The sequence below is a fragment of the Odocoileus virginianus genome, chromosome 10 (genome assembly GCF_023699985.2).
Source record: "Odocoileus virginianus isolate 20LAN1187 ecotype Illinois chromosome 10, Ovbor_1.2, whole genome shotgun sequence".
In the NCBI taxonomy this organism is placed as follows: domain Eukaryota; kingdom Metazoa; phylum Chordata; class Mammalia; order Artiodactyla; family Cervidae; genus Odocoileus; species Odocoileus virginianus.
In genome coordinates, this window is record NC_069683.1 from 59,136,528 (window position 1) to 59,154,343 (window position 17,816).

Consider the following 17,816-nt stretch of genomic DNA (forward strand, 5'->3'; position numbering starts at 1 on the left):
TATAATCAAAAATCTTTCCTAAAATGGGAAAGGAATTATCCACCAAATTACCAGTAGCCCAGAGGGTCCCTTACAAGATAAAACCAAGTGAAAGATGCCAGTTCAGTTCAGTTCATTTCAGTCACTCAGTCATGTCCGACTCTTTGCGACCCCATGTATCACAGCAGGTCAGGCCTCCCTGTCCATCACCAACTCCCAGAGTTTACTCAAACCCATGTCCATTGAGTCAGTGATGCCATCCAACCATCTCATCCTCTGTCATCCCCTTCTCCTCCTGCCCCCAATCCCTCCCAGCATCAGGGGCTTTTCCAATGAGTCAACTCGTCGCATGAGGTGGCCAAAGTACTGGAGTATCAGCTTCAGCATCAGTCCTTCCAATGAACACCCAGGACTGATCTCCTTTAGGATGGACTGGTTGGATCTCCTTGCAATCCAAGGGACTCTCAAGAGTCTTCTCCAACACCATAGTTCAAATGCATCAATTTTTCTGTGCTCAGCTTTCTTCACAGTCCAACTCTCACATGCATACATGACCACTGGAAAAACTATAGCCTTGACTAGATGGACATTTGTTGACAAAGTAATGTCTTTGCTTTTTAATATGCTATCTAGGTTGGTCATAACTTTCCTTCCAAAGAGTAAGCGCCTTTGAATTCCATGGCTGTAATCACTATCTGCAGTGATTTTGGAGCCCAAGAAAATAAAGTCTGCCACTGTTTCCACTGTTTGCCCATCTATTTCCACTGTTTGCCCATCTATTTCCCATGAAGTGATGTGACCAGATGCTATGATCTTAGTTTTCTGAATGTTGAGCTTTAAGCCAACTTTTTAACTCTCCTCTTGCACTTCATCAAGAGGCTGTTTAGTTTTTCTTCACTTTCTGCCATGAGGGTGGTGTTATCTGCATATCTGAGGTTATTGATATTTCTCCTGGCAATCTTGATTCCAGCTTGTGCTTCATCCAGCTCAGCATTTCTCATGATGCACTCTGCATATAATTTAAATAAGCATGGTGACAATATACAGCCTTGACATACTCCTTTTCCTATTTGGAACCAGTCTGTTGTTCCATGTCCAATTCCAATGTTGTTTCCTGACCTGCATAGTTTTCTCAAGAGGCAGGTCAGGTAGTCTGATATTCCCATCTCTTTTAGAATTTTCCACAGTTTATTGTGATCCACACAGTCAAAGGCTTTGGTATGGTCAATAAAGCAGAAATAGATGTTTTTCTGGAACTCTCTTGCTTTTTTGATGATCCAGCAGATATTGGCAGTTTGATCTCTGGTTCCTCTGCCTTTTCTAAAACCAGCTTGAACATCTGAAAGTTCACGGTTCACATATTGCTGAAGCCTGGCCTGGAGAATTTTGAGCATTACTTTACTAGCATGTGAAATGAGTGCAATTATGCAGTAGTTTGAGCATTCTTCGAGATGGCCTTTCTTTAGGATTGGAATGAAAACTGATTTTTTCCAGTCCTGTGGCCACTGCTGAGTTTTTCACATTTGCTGGCATATTGAGTGCAGCACTTTCATAGCATCATCTTTTAGGATTTGAAATAGCTCAAATGGAATTCCATCACCTCCATTAGCTTTGTTTGTAGTGATGCTTTCTAAGGCCCACTTGACTCCACATTCCAGGATGTCTGGCTCTAGGTGAGTGATCACACCATTGTGATTATCTGGGTCGTGAAGATCTTTTTTCTATAGTTCTTATGTGTAGTCTTGCCACCTTTTCTTAAAATCTTCTGCTTCTGTTAGATCCATACCATTTCTGTCCTTTATTGAGCCCATCTTTGCATGAAATGTTCCCTTGGTATCTCTCATTTTCTTGAAGAGATCTCGTCTTTCCTGTTCTATTGTTTTCCTCTATTTCTTTGCGTTGATTGTTGAGGCAGGCTTTCTTATCTCCCCTTATCTCTCCTTTGGACTCTGCTTTCAAATGGGTATGTCTTTCCTTTTCCCCTTTGCTTTTCATTTCTGTTCTTTTCACAGCTATTTGTAAGGCCTCCTCAGACAGCCATTTTGCTTTTTTGCATTTCTGTTTCTTGTGGATGGTATTGATCCCTGTCCCCTGTACAATGTCAAGAGTCTCCGTCCATAGTTCATCAGGCACTCTGTTTATCAGATCTAGTCCCTTAAATCTATTTCTCACTACCACTGTATAATCATAAGGAGAAATGCAAATCACAACTATAGTGAAGTATCACTTCACACCACTCAAAATGGCTATCATCAAAAAATCTGCAAGTAATAAAGCTTGGAAAGCATGTGCAGAAAAGGGAAACCTCTTTCATAGTTGATGGGAATATAAGTGGATACAGCCACTATGGAGAATAGTATGGAGATTCCCTAAAGAAACAAAACAACTAGTAATCACACTACCATATTACCCAACAATTCCACTACTGGGTATACACCCTGAGGAAGCCACAATTGAAAAATATGCATATACCCCAATTTTCACTGCAGCACTATTTGGATAAATGGATGAATGGGTAAAGAAGTGGTACAAACATATAATGGAATAAAGAGAATAAATTTGAGTCAATTTTAATGAGGTGGATGAACCTAGAACCTATTATCTAGAGTGAATCAGTCAGAAAGAGAAAAACAGATCTTGTGTGATAACACATATATATGGAAGCTATAAAGATTCTACTGATGAACCTGTTTGCAGGGCAGCAATGGAGATGCAATCATAGAGAACAGACATTTGGACCCAATGGGGGAAGCAGAGGGAGGTAAGACTTTAAAGAGTAATATCAAAACATAAATATTACCATATGTAAAATAGATAGCCAGTGGGAATTTGCTGTAAGATCCAGGGAGGTCAAACCTTGTGCTCTGTGAAACCCTAGAGGGGTGGGATGGTGTGGGAGTTGAGAGAAAGTTTCAAGAGGGAGGAGACATATGCCTATGGCTGATTCATGTTTATGTATGACAGAAACTAACACAATGTTGTAAAGCAATTACCCTCCCATTAAATATTTTAAAAATTCCTTGGATTTCATAAAGAGTCCTCTGCCTTGGTGTTTTTTAATGCCCAACAGTCATTTCTGAGCCATTTTCTAAAAAACATTATTACTTTTACATGAGGCTACCTATCTTTTCTAGTCCAAGAATCTATCAGATCTTGACCCTCAAGTCATTGTTTCTTTTCATTTTTCTTTAAACCCTTCCAAGGATAAATGGGATTGGGGAACAAATCTGAGTTTTTAGATTTATTTTCTCCATCGTCATTAGTAAATGAACTATTTCTTCTTGGTCACCTGTTTCCTCCTTCTTCTTTCTTATCCATAACAGTATCCTGAGACGCCTTTCTTATATCTAACCCTTACTTACAATTCATATTTCATAATTCTTTAGCACATATTCTGTCACTTTTCTCTTTAGGGACTCTTTCTTTAAGGAGAGCCATAAACATATCTTTTCTAGATACTTTGTTAATTGCTTTTGTTGCATTCCCTGTCTTCCTTTTCTTTCAAAATTCCATTTTACTAAATTACCCAGTTGCTGGACTTTATCAATTACTACATTAATGGGAGTGCCCATCTCATTTAACAGAAGGGTTAAAACGACATGCTTGTAACTGGGAAGAGCCGTTTTAAAGACCTTGTTTCTCATCTGTACTATTAAAGGCATTTGTGACATTTCATCTACATGCCCTGCAAAGATGGCACTTTTCATTCATAGCCTCCTCCTTCAGTCTCTGAACACAGTGGTTTAAAGTATACCAAGGGTGATCACTTCCAGCCAAGGTGGGTTCTAAAGAATATTTCTTAATGCACACTTCAATCACCACTTCTAGCAGATTTGAGTCTCCAGGACTTTTTACTTTTATTTCTAAAAGCTTGTTGCACAAAAGAGTCATTGCTGATAGTGTCAAATTTATTTGTGTCATCCTCATCTATGAGAATTTCAGCTGCCCCAGTATCATATATGCACACTACTCAGGAAAAGAGGGCTCTCCAGACCTCTTAACAGATCTGCTTATGACGTCACTAATTTCATGCTGGGTGTAATCCTCAAAGGTGTCTTTCCTAAGTATCATTATAGATCAACATGCATGAACAGCATGGAAACCACAAATCAAACACATACAATAGAGTCACAAACACCAATTATGCAATAGACCAGTTAGACTTGATTGATATCTACAAGACACTAACCACATCCATAAAAAGCAGAATACACATTCTTTTCAAGTGAACATGGAATGTTCTCCAGGATAGACCAAATCTAGCTCACAAAACAAGCTTCAACAATTTAAGAAGATAGAAAATATACTAAGTATTGTTCCAGACCACAACTGTATGAAATAAAAATCAACTACAGAGAGAAGAAAGATTTTTAAAAAATTATGGAGACTAGAAAACATGACACTAAAAACCCATTGGCTCAGTGATGAAATCAGAAAACATCTCAAGAAAAACATCAATGAAAGCATTATTTTATAAAATCTATGAGATGTAGCAAAAGCAGTTCTAAGAGAGAAGTTCATAGCAATACATGTGTTACTCTAGAAACAAGAAAAACTCATATAACCTAACTGATCACCTAAAAGAATTAGAAGAAAACAAAGCCTAAAGTCAGCAGAAGGAAGGGAATAATAAAGATCAGAGAGGAAATGAACAAAGTAGAGATTTCAAAAAATAGAAAAGATCAATGAAACCAAAAATTATTTTCTTGAAAAGATAAAATTGACAAACCTCTGGCCAGATTCACCAACAAAAAAATGAGAGATGGCCCAGATGAACAAAATAAGAAATGAAGGAGGAGAACTAACAACCAATACCACCAATATACAAAAAAAAAAAAAAATGCCCAATAAGTTGGGTAACCTATAAGAAATAGACAAATTTCTACAAACTTACAGTCTGCTAAGACTGAGTCAAGAAGAAGCAGATAATCTAAACAGATTGATCAGTAGAAGTAAAACAATCTATAATTTAAAAACCTCCCTGCAAACAAAAGTTCAGGACCAGATGGCTTCACAGAGGAACTCTTCCAAGCATACATAGAAAAATATATATCTATCCTCAAGCTATTTCAAAAAATTAAAAAGCAGGGAACACTATTATCTTGACATCAAAATGAGATGAAAACACTACAGAAAAAAGAAAATTATGGCCAATATATTTGATGAGTATAGATTAAAAATTATCAACAAAATACTAGCAAACTGAATCCAACAATGCATACAAAGGATCACAAACCATCATCAAATTGAATTTATTCCAAGGTCACAAGGATGCTTCAATTTATGCAAGTAAATCAACATATTACACCACATTAACAAAAGCAAAGACAAAAACTATACAATTATCTCAATAGATGAAGAAAAGGCATTTAACAAAATTCAACATCCATTTATGATAAAAACTTTCATCAAAGTGGGTATAGAGGGAACATAACTCACCATATTAAAGGTCTTTTACAACAAACTCACTGACACTATAATATTAAAAGCTGAACCCCTTCTCACTAAAATTAGGAACAAGACAAAGATGCCCACTCTCATTGCTTCTATTTAGCATAATATTGGAAGTCCTAGCAACAGTAATCACACAAGAAAAAGAAGCTATCCAAATTGAAAGGAAGATAAGACTGTCACTATTTGCAGATGACAGGATACACTATATAGAGAACCTTAAAATTTCCACCCTAAAACTATCAGAACTAATACATGAATTCACCAAGTTTGAAGGATACAAGGTTAATATAAAAATCTGTTTTGCTTCTACATATTAATAATCCAATATCAGAAAGGAAAGTAAAAAAAAAAATAATTTAAAAAATAGCTAGGAATAAAATTAACCAAGGAGATAAAGACCTATTTACCAAAAACTATAAAACATTGATAAACAAAACTGAAGATGATTCAAATAAACGAAAAAAATATCTCATGCTCTTTTGATTAGATTGGAAGAATCAATATTATTAAAATAAACAAACTACCTAAAGAAATCTGCAGACTTAATGCAATTTCTCTCAAAATACTCAGAAGAATTTTCATAGAACTAAAACAGATAATTCTGAAATTTATACAAAATCTCAAATTGCCAAAGCAATTCTGGGAGAAAAGAATAAAGCTGGAATTATAATCTTCCAGACTTTAGGACTATAATCCCAAGCTATGGTAATCAGAATAGGGTGGTATTAGCACACACAGAAAAAAACAGAACATCAGAACATAAATCAATGGAACAGAAATAGAGAGCCCAGAAATAAATCCACACATCTATGGTCAATCCAAAAAGGGGAAAGACTTTATAATGGATAAAAGAAAGTCTCTTCAAGAAAAGGTACAGGGAACGCTGGACAGCTACATGTGAAACAATGAAATTAGAACTTTTTCTCAAACAGTATACAATACTAAAGTGAAAATGGTTTAAAGACCAAAATTTAAGACATGACACCATAAAAATCCTAGAAGAGAACGTAGGCAGAACACTTTGACAGAGACGGTAGCAACACATTTTCAGATTGGTCTGCTAGGGAAAAATAAATAAAAGCAAAAATAAACAAATGAGACACTTAAAATTAAAAGAAATTACATCGCAAAGGCAACCATCAACAAAACAAATAGATGACCTATAGAATGGGAGAAAATATTTGCAAGCAATGCAACCAACAAGGGGTTAATATTCAAAATATTCAAATAGCTCATGCAATTCAATATCAAATAAGGAACCCAATTATGCAGGGGCAAAAGACCTGACTAGACATTTTCTAAAGAAACCATATAGATGGCTAACAGGCACATGAAAAGATGCTCAACATTGCTCATACCAGAGAAATGCAAATCAAAAGCACCATGAGATGTCACCTCACACCAGTCAGAATAGCCATCATCAAAAAGCCTACAATTAACAAATGCTGGAGAGGGTGTGGAGAAGAAAAAATAAAAAAACACTCCTACATTGTTGCTTGGAATATAAATTGGTGGAGCAGTCTGGGAAACAGTATAGTGGTTCCTTAAAAAACTAAAAGTAGAACTACCATATGATCCAGCAATTCCACTCCTGAGTATGTATCCAAAAAAGAGGTTCTCAAAAATGCAAATGAAGACAAATCTCTGACTATAGCAAACCATAAGTTGATGTCATGTAATTAATTTTATACAGTAATGAGTTTTGCAGCAGAACAATATTCTAATTTAGTTCTGCCAAAGTCAAGTGAGACCATATCACACCTTCCCATTTGGCATGTACAAAATTACTCTCAGCTCCCTGTCCGCTTTACAACATCCTCATGCTCTTGAGATGTGACAGATCAACAGTGGAGCAAACATCAATGATAGATTGATTTAGCTACTTGCCTATGAATTGATAGAAAACACAGGAGCTGTGTAGCAAGTTACAATGAAGCTTCCCAGTCCCAGTAATGAGGTTGGTAAAGCTTCTTTTGTGCTTGCCTTTTTTTTCTGGAAGGCCCTTAAACTTGCACCTGTTCCCTTCCCAAGAAAGCAATGCCTGCATACTAACTAACTAGGCAAACAGTCACACACGACTATTAAGGAACTAGATACTCCTCTGTCAGTTCACATGGAGCACTTTATTAATGCCACATTTGAGTCAGTCTTATTAAGCAAACAGACTTGTTAAGAGCTCTGGCACAGAGCATTGATACACTCTGCGAGGTCCATGATTTGCATTTGAAGGATAAGATTCAGTGTTCATAGTCGATCACAAGTGAAACTACTACTTTGAGGGGCATATTAAATACACCAGTAATCTTGGCATCAAGATACTCATACTTTGAGCTCTAGACATTGTTCTTTCACTGTTACTTAGACAAGCATGAAGTCAAACTGATAAGACTTGGTGAAAGCAGTCCTTTTATGTGAGGTTCCACCAACAATTTTTATTCATTTCTTTCTAAAGATAATGAGCTTGTAGTATTAAAGACTGATGAAAATTAATAGAACAAAAACTAACCTGCCTCCACCACCATTCAATTTTCTTCCCCAGATTCTTCCCAAACCATCACTATATAAAAGACCCCAAAGAAAAGTTTTTCAAAAACCACTAGAATAACCAAGGAACCAAATAATACTAACCTTTTCACTGATTTTTAAGGCACTGATATCAGGAAATCTCACTATTTTTCTCTTCATGCAGATCAAAGCTGAAAATGAGCAACAGCACTGAGAAGCAGTATGTGTGGTCAAAACAAAAAACAAAAGAATGGTGAGCAGATCTGGGTCAACAGAATTTGGTCTGAATATGAAAGTAGAAAGCATTGCACATTTAAAAATTTTTGGTCATCAATGCATGACAATGATTATGTTCTAAAAATCTAGGTTTTCGCACAGTAAATATATTCCCTATTATATAGATATGACAGCACTTGACTTTTCCAGCTAATAATTATACCTTTTTTCTTCATCAATCTGCTTCCTGCTATGTTCACAGCAAATTATTCCCACTTTTTTATTTTTGCAATTAACTGTATGGTTTGTTTAATTGATCCTTCCCCAGTTTGGATACCTTTTTCCAAATTGTTACTATTCCTTTTAAATTGTGATTTGGTATTTATGAAAATTTTACTTTTCAACTGCACAAAAACAAAGTAATAATAACTACATTCTTGAACCTCTTTTTGATTCTTGGACCCAGTTACCACCACATCAAAAACAAACAATTCTAGGCTACTAAGAGAGTGTCTGAGAATTCAACTCAGTTCTGACACTTTCTACCCAGAGGCAGAATCACATTCTACAGGTCACGGATTCAAGACTACAAGGCTAAATTCGGATGGCAGTCACATGCCCAAATTGCTGCTATAAATATGAAGTCCCCATGACCCCTTCCTCTGGTTCAATTAATTTGCTAGAGCAACTCACAGAACCCATAGCAATATTTTCCTTACCAGATTACCAACTTATTACAACAAGATATAACTCAGAAACAGTCAGATGAAAGCTTTACACAGGGCAAGGCACAGAGCTTCCATACTTTTTCCAGGCACTTCATCATCTCAGCACCTCCAACCTGGAGGTTTTCCAAACACTGTCCTTTTGGGGTTTTACCAAGGCCTCATTACTTAGGATGATTGATGAAATCCTTGTCCATTGGCAACTAATTCAATCTCCAACTCCCTTTCACCTCCCCCAAGATCAGAGGGATGGTACTGAAAATTCCCATCCACTCCCAAAGCTAGAGGACATGAAGGAATTCCAGTTGAGCTATTTGAAATCCTAAAAGATGATTCTGTGAAAGTGCTTCACTCAATATGCCAGCAAATTTGGAAAGTGCAGCAGAGGCCACAGGACTGGAAAAGATTAGTTTTCATTCCAATCACAAAGAAAGACAATGCCAAAGAATATTCAAATTACTGCACAATTGCACTCAAATCACATGCTAGCAAAGTAGTGCTCAAAATTCTCCAAGCCACGCTTCAACAGTACATGAACCATGAACTTCCAGATGTTCATGTTGGATTTAGAAAAGGCAGAAGAACAAGAGATCAAATTGCCAACATCTATTGGAGCATCAAAAAAGCATGAGAGCTCCAGAAAAACATCTACTTCCGCTTTATTGACCATGCCAAAACCTTTGACTGTGTGGATCACCACAAGTTGTGGAAAATTCTCCAGCAGATGGGAATACCAGACCACCTGATCTTTCTCTTGAGAAATATGTATGCAGGTCAGGAAGCAACAGTTAGAATTCGACATGGGAACAACAGACAGGTTCCAAATTGGGAAAGGAGTACGTCAAGGCTGTATATTGTCACCCTTCTTACTTAACTTATATGCAGAGTACAGCATGAGAAATGCTGGACTGGATGAAGCACAAGCTGGAAACAAGATTGCCAGGAGAAATATCAACATCAGATATGCAGATGACACCACCCTTATGGCAGAAATTGAAGAAGAACTAAAGAGCCTATTGATGAAAGTGAAAGAGGAGAGTGAAAACAATAGGCTTAAAACTCAACATTAAGAAAACTAAAATCATGTAAACATGGTAACATCACTTCATGGTAAATAGATAGGGAAACAATGGAAACAATGACAGACTTTATTGTTTCAGGCTCCAAAATCACTGGAGATGGTGACTGTAGCCATGAAATTCAAAGACACTTGCTCCTTGGAAGAAAAGCTATGACCAACCTGGACAGCATATTTAAAAGCAGAGAGCTTACTTTGCCAACAAAAGTCCGTCTAGTCAAAGCTATGGTTTTTGCAGTAGTCATGTACGGATGTGAGAGTTGGACTCTAAAGAAAGCTGAGTGCCAAAGAATTGATGCTTTTGAACTGTGGTGTTAGAGAAGACTCTTGAGAGTCCCTAGGACTGCAAGGAGATCTAACCAGTCAATCCTAAAGGAAATCAGTCCTGACTATTCATTGGACAGACTGATGCTAAAGCTGAAACTCTGATACTTTGGCCACCTGATGCAAAGAATTGATCCATTTGAAAATACCCTGATGCTGGGAAAGATTGAAGGCAGAAGCAGAAGGGAATGACAAAGGATGAGATGGTTGGGTGGCATCACCGACTCGAGGGGCATGAGTTTGAGTAAGCACTTGGAGCTGGTGATGGACAGAGAAGTCTGGCATGCTCCAGTCCATGGGCTCACAAAGAGTGAGCAACTGAAATGAACTGAATTGAATCACAGAATTTGTTCTCCAGGCAAATACCCTCATCTTTTGGTGGGGTCCCAATGTTATCTCATTAACATAAAAAAGACATCTTTATTGATTCTTTCATTTAGGAAATTCCAAGGGTGTTAGGAGTTCTGTGACAGAAATGTGAAAAAAAAAACCACAAGTATATATTTCTTATTATAAACCATAATATCCTAAAGTCCTCATTTGTGCCATTCAGTATGTTAAGTACTTTACAAAATTATCTCTTATGAAACTCATTTAATAATTATTATCTCAGTTTAAGAAAGAAAGTGTGGAGCAGGGAACCTAAATAAAGAATTTACAATGTTGAAGAGTCAAGATACAAACCAAGAAGTCTTTGACTCCCAAGTTTTTGCTGAAAGATAATACAGTTGAGTTGATATTAGTGAAGCATGTCACTGTATTTGGTATACCATATAATATGTACCATATTATATACCTTATTTCTTTGGTTCTAAGAAATATTCTCCCCACATTTAAAAATTTCTGGAATCAGAATGCTTCTTAACATTGATGTATTAAATGCTATTCACTCAGTCATGTCCAACTGTTTGTGATCCCATGGACTATAGCCCGCCAGGCTTCTCTGTCCATGGAATTTTCTAGGCAGGAATACTGGAGCGAGTAGCCATTCTGCTCTTCAGGGCATCTTCCTGACCCAGGAATGGAACCCAGGTCACCTGCATTATAGGCAGATTCTTTACTGTATGAGCTACCAAGGAGATCCATAAAATTGATATGGACAAGTATTAGAGTGGTGTTACTATGCCCCTCCCTAATCCTTGCAAAAGAGTTGTTTTTAAGAGGCATATTGAGAGATCTGCACGGGCTGGGCTTGTGAAAGGATCAACATGCCTTTAGTTAGAGATTTACTGCATCCTTCCTTGGACGAGGAAAAGAAAAAACATAAAAAGAAACGGCTGGTTCAAAGTCCAAATTCTTACTTCATGGATGAAAAATATCCAGGTTGCTACAAGATTACCACAGTTTTCAACCATGCTCAGACAGTAGTGCTTTGTGTAGGCTGTTCAACAGTGCTGTTCCAGCCAACAGGAGGAAAAGCCAGACTCACAGAAGGCTGTTCATTTAGAAGGAAGCAACACTAATGATCCACACAACTTCTTGAATTTGTGTTCTATTGCAGAAAGCCTTATCAGTTCATTAACTCCCGTTAATCTACCAAGATAATGTAATTATATTTAATTTTGTAAGGTATACAGCAGCACTCTCCTATTTTGGTGTCTTTTCAATAAAGCTTTGATCATGGGGGAAAAAAGAGGCATATCTTACAGATAACAGCAAAGTAGAATTAGGGAAACAACTAATTTATGCTTAATTGTTTCCAGGTCTCAACCACCTGTCTGCACATCAAAAAATTATTATTGAAAATTCTGGCATCTGTTGCCCCAACTGACTCTGGTAATACCTAGGCCCTCAAGATGTTCACATCCATGTTCACGAATATCTCTACAGACAGGAACTAATACTGCCCATCTGGATGAAATACAGCTTTTACAGATATCTGCCCATGTTTCACAGATATCTTTGATAAAAGAGGTTTTGTTGCATCTGCCTGGAGCTTTCTCACTGTGGAATCTGACCATGGGACAAAGCAAAGAAATAGATTCCACTCTGGCCTCCCTACCATGCCCATCTCTAGATGCTCCTATAGAAACCTCCTCTCATTTTACTTAGGAAACAAAAATCTAATGTCTTTGCAGCATTATTCATTGACATTTATTGAAACAATCTAAGCATCTAACTTTACTAGTGTGTGAGATGAGAGCAATCTTGCAGTAGTTTGAGCATTCTTTGGCATTGCCTTTCTTTGGGATTGGAATGAAAAGTAATGCTCAAAATTCTCCAAGCCAGGCTTCAGCAATACGTGAACCATGAACTTCCAGATGTTCAAGCTGGTTTTAGAAAAGTCAGAGGAACCCGAGATCAAATTGCCACCATCTGCTGGATCATTGAAAAAGCAAGAGAGTTCCAAAAAAACATCTGTTTCTGCTTTATTGACTATGCCAAAGCCTTTGACTGTGTGGATCACAATAAACTGTGGAAAACTCTGAATGAGATGGGAATACCAGACCATCTGACCTACCTTGTGAGAAACCTGAATGCAGGTCAGGAAGCAACAGTTAGAACTGGACTTAGAACAACACACTGGTTCCCAGTAGGAAAAGGAATACCTCAAGGCTGTATATTGTCACCCTGCTTATTTAACTTATATGCAGAGTACATCATGAGAAACGCTGGGCTGGATGAAGCACAAGCTGGATTCAAATTGCTGGGAGAAATATCAATAACCTCAGATATGCAGATGACACCACCCTTATGGCAGAAAGTGAAGAGGAACTAAAAAGCCTCTTGATGAAAGTGAAAGAGGAGAGTGAAAAAGTTGGCTTAAAACTCAACATTCAGAAAACTAAGATCATGGCATCTGGTCCCATCACTTCATGGCAAATAGATGGGGAAACAGTGGAAACAGTGTCAGACTTTATTTTGGGGGGCTCCAAAATCACTGCAGATGGTGATTGCAGCCATGAAATTAAAAGATGCTTACTCCTTGGAAGGAAAGTTATGACCAACCTAGATAGCATATTAAAAAGCAGAGACATTACTTTGCCAATGAAGGTCTGTCTAGTCAAGGCTATGGTTTGTCCAGTGGTCATGTATGGATGTGAGAGTTGGACTGTGAAGAAAGCTGAGTGCTGAAGAATTGATGCTTTTGAACTGTGATGTTGGAGAAGACTCTTGAGAGTCCCTTGGACTGCAAGGAGATCCAACCAGTCCATTCTAAAGGAGATCAGTCCTGGGTGTTCATTGGAAGGACTTATTGTTGAAGCTGAAACTCCAATATTTTGGCCACCTCATGCGAAGAGTTGACTCATTGGAAAAGACCCTGATGCTTGGAGGGATTGGGGGCAGGAGGAGAAGGGGACGACAGAGGATGAAATGGCTGGATGGCATCACAGACTCGATGGGCATGAGTTTGAGTAAACTTCGGGAGTTGGTGATGGACAGGGCGGTCTGGCGTGCTGTGGTCCATGGGGTCGCAAAGAGTCAGACACGACTGAGCAACTGAACTGAACTGAACTGAAGCACTTAACTATGGATGAATGAAGATGAGATATATATGTATATGCACACACAGGAATATTATTCAGTCATGAGAAAGAAAGAAATTCTGCCATTTGAAACAACACTGATGAAATTTGAGGACATTATTCTCAGAGAAATACGCTGACAGCAAAAAAAATTCTATATAAATATCATATATTTAATCTAAAAGTCAAACTTAAAGAAACAGAGTATAGAATTGTGGTTATAGGGGTTAGGAAGCAGGGGGAAATGTTGGTCAAAGTGTACAGACATCCAGTTATAAGATGAATACTTGTGGGTATCTAATATACAGCACAGTGATTGTAGCCTAACAATAATGTATCGCATCCTTGAAAGGTGCTATAAGAATAAATTTTAAATGTTCCCATCATACACACAAGGTCATCGAGGTGTTAGTTAAATGTAAGGTGGTAATCATTTTGCATAATCATTGAAAACCACAATCACAGAAAACTAACCAATCTGATCACATGGACCACAGCCTTGTCTAACTCAATGAAACTATGATCCATGCCATGTAGGGCCACCCAAGATGGATGGGTCATGGTGGAGAGTTCTGACAAAACATAGTCCACTAGAGAAGAGAATGGCAACCCACTTCAGTATTCTTGCCTTGAGAACCCCATGAACAGTATGAAAAGAAAAAAGATAGGACACTGAAAGGTGAACTCTGCAGGTCATAGGTGCCCAATATGCTACGGGAGGTCAGTGGAGAACTAACTCCAGAAAGAATGAAGAGATGGAGACTAAGCAAAAACAACACCCAGTTGTGGATGTGACTGGTGATGGAAGGAAGGTTCCGATGCTGTAAAGAGCAATATTGCATAGAAACCTGGAATGTTAGGCCCATGAATCAAGGCAAATTGGAGGTGGTCAAACAGGAGATGACAAGAGTGAATACCGGCATTTGAAGAATAAGGGGACTAAAATGGACTGGAATGGGTAAATTTAACTCAGATGACCAATATATCTACTCCCGTGGGCGAGAATCCCTTAGAAGAAATGGAATAGCCATCATAGTCAACAAGAGAGTCAAAAACATAGTACTTGGATGCAATCTCAAAAATGACAGAATCATCTCTGCTCAATCGCAAGGTAAACCATTCAATATCACAGTAATCCTAGACTATGCCCCGACCAGTAATGATGAAGAAGCTGAAGCTGAATGGTTCTATGAAGACCTACAAGACCTTCTAGAACTAACACCCACAAAGGATGTCCTTTTCCTCATAGGGGACTGGAATGCAAAAGTAGGAAGTCAAGAGATACCTGGAATAATAGGCAAATTTGGCCTTGGAGTACAAAATGAAGCAGGGCAAAGGCTAACAGAGTTTTGGCCAGAGAACACACTGGTCATAGCAAACACTCTCTCCCAACAACACAAGGGAAGACTTTACACATGGACATCAGCAGATGGTCAATATTGAAATCATTGATTACATTCTTTGCAGCCAAAACTTAAGAAGCTCTATACAGTCAGCAAAAACAAGACCATCTGACTGTGGCTCAGATCATGAACTGCTTATTGCAAAATTCTGACTTAAATTGAAAAATGTAGGGAAAACCACTATACCATTCAGGTATGACCTAAATCAAATCCATTATGATTATACAGTAGAAGTGAAATAGATTCAAGGGATTAGGTCTGATAGACAGAGTGCCTGAAGAACTATGGACAAAGGTTTGTGACATTGTACAGGAGGCAGTGATCAAGACCATCCCTAAGAAAAAGAAAGGCAAAATGTTGTCTTAGGAGGTCTTACAAATAGCTATGAAAATAAGAGAAGTGAAAGGCAAAGGAGAAAAGTAAAGATATACCCATTTGAATGTAGGGTTCCACAGAATAGCATGGAGAGATAAGACTTCCTCAGTGATCAATGCAAAGAAATAGAGGAAAACAATAGAATGGGAAAGACTAGAGATCTCTTAAAGAAAATTAGAGATACCAAGGGTTTTAGAAAAGGCAGAGGAATCAGAGATCAAATTGCCAACATCTGCTGGATCATCAAAAAAGCAAGAGAGTTCAAGAAAAACATCTATTTCTGCTTTATTGACTAAGCCTTTGACTATGTGTATCACAATGAACTGGAAAATTCTGAAAGAGATGGGATTACCAGATCACCTGATCTTCCTCTTGAGAAACCTGGATGCAGGTCAGGAAGCAACAGTTAGAAGTGGACATGGAACAACAGACTGGTTCCAAATAGGAAAAGGAGTATGTCAAGGCTGTATATTGTCACCCTGCTTATTTAACTTCTATGCAGAGTACATCATGAGAAACCCTGGGCTGGAAGAAGCACAAGCTGGAATCAAGATTGCTGGGAGAAATATCAATAACCTCAGATATGCAGATCACACCACCTTTATGGTAGAAAGTGAAGAAGAACTAAAGAGACTCTTGATGAAAGTGAAAGAGGAGGGTTAAAAAAGTTGGGTTAAATCTCAAATTCAGAAAACTAAGATCATGGCATCCTGTCCCATCACTTCATGGCAAATAGATGGGGGAAAATGGAGACAGTGAATGACTTTATTTTCTTGGATGAAAAGCTATGACAAACCTAGACAACATATCAAAAAGCAGAGACATAACTTTGCTGACAATGGTCTATATAATCAAAACTATTGCTTTTCCAGTAATCATGTATGGATGTTAGAGTTGGACCATAAAGAAAGCTGAGCATCAAAGAATTGATGCCTTTGAATTGTGGTGTTGGAGAATACTCTGGAAAGTCCCTTGGTCTACAAGATCAAACCAGTCAATCCTCAAAGAAGTCAGTCCTGAATACTCATTATAAGGACTGATGCTGAAGCTGAAGCTTTAATATTTAACCACCTGATGCAAAGAACTGACTCATTAGTAAAGACCTTCATGCTGGGAGAGATTGAAGGTAGGAGGAGAAGGGGATGACAGAGGATGAGATCATTGGATGGCATCATCAACATGAATTTGAGAAAGCTCTGGATGTTGGTGATGGACAGGGAAGCCTGGCATGCTGCAGTCCGTGGGGCTGCAAAGAGTCAGACAGAACTGAGAGACTGAACTGACTGAACACTTAAATTGGTGGACTGAGTAATGTCTATGTTGATAAACATTCATCAGAAGTATCTTTTTCTTTTTTTATTTTCTCATTAAGAAAAAAATGAATATGAAATTTTCTTCTTTAATTTTGCTTCTGAGTCACCAGGGAAGCCCCCATACAGTTTTTCAAAACTGGGAGATAGGCAGTTTTAAAGTCATCTTCGTTTTATCTCTACAAGTCAAGTCACTTGTATACATACAAGTGTATACAAGTCACTTGTATCTACATACAAGTCAAGAATTAAGAAAAACTTTAAGACATAAAAGAGAAATTCTCTTAAGGGAAAAGACATTAGGACAGGTAAAATAATGTCTGTAGATCTGAGGGTAAAAATAGAGGTAAAACTACATTTTCAAAAAATTCTCTGCTTACTCCCAAACAAACACTTTGATCACTGGTGGTGTCTGAAATATACCCATAGACATCTTGTACAATGTGTCTGATAATTTTTAGCATTACCCTTTGGACTCAGAGAATGTCCCATTATTCATTCATTTATGGACACAAAAACTATTTTAAAGAAATATTTACTAAACATTTTCATTTCTTCTTCCCCACATTTAAAAGTCTAGAACCTCCCTTCATCAGTATTCCTCAACACCACCAGCAAATCTCATGATGATTTTCAAGGAACTCTTATATATGATTCCATCCAGCTTGCTCACTCCAGAGTGCTTTCGGATCTAAATGCGAGATTCAGTAGCTCTTCCTCAAGACACACACATGCACACAAACACACACACATCCTTCAGCAAGGCAAATTTCTCATTAAAATCAAGTATGCTGTGAATAACAACAAAAACTTTACCCGCAGGGAGCTTATGAATTTTTAAATATTAGATTGCGCATTGTGAGATACTATGGAAAAGGAATGGTAACAAGTATATTCTGTTCTTAATAAATACCACCGATCCATATGCCATATCCTCCATCACGTGCAGATAAACACACTCAAGTCATTAGAAGAATAAG

General features: G+C 37.8%; 1 pseudogene; it reads left to right on the forward strand.

Annotated features, from left to right (window-relative positions):
- The first annotated feature begins 11,458 nt into the window (after positions 1-11,458).
- On the forward strand, positions 11,459-11,813 carry LOC110132288 (small ribosomal subunit protein eS27-like pseudogene; annotated as a pseudogene).
- The last annotated feature ends 6,003 nt before the right edge of the window (positions 11,814-17,816 follow it).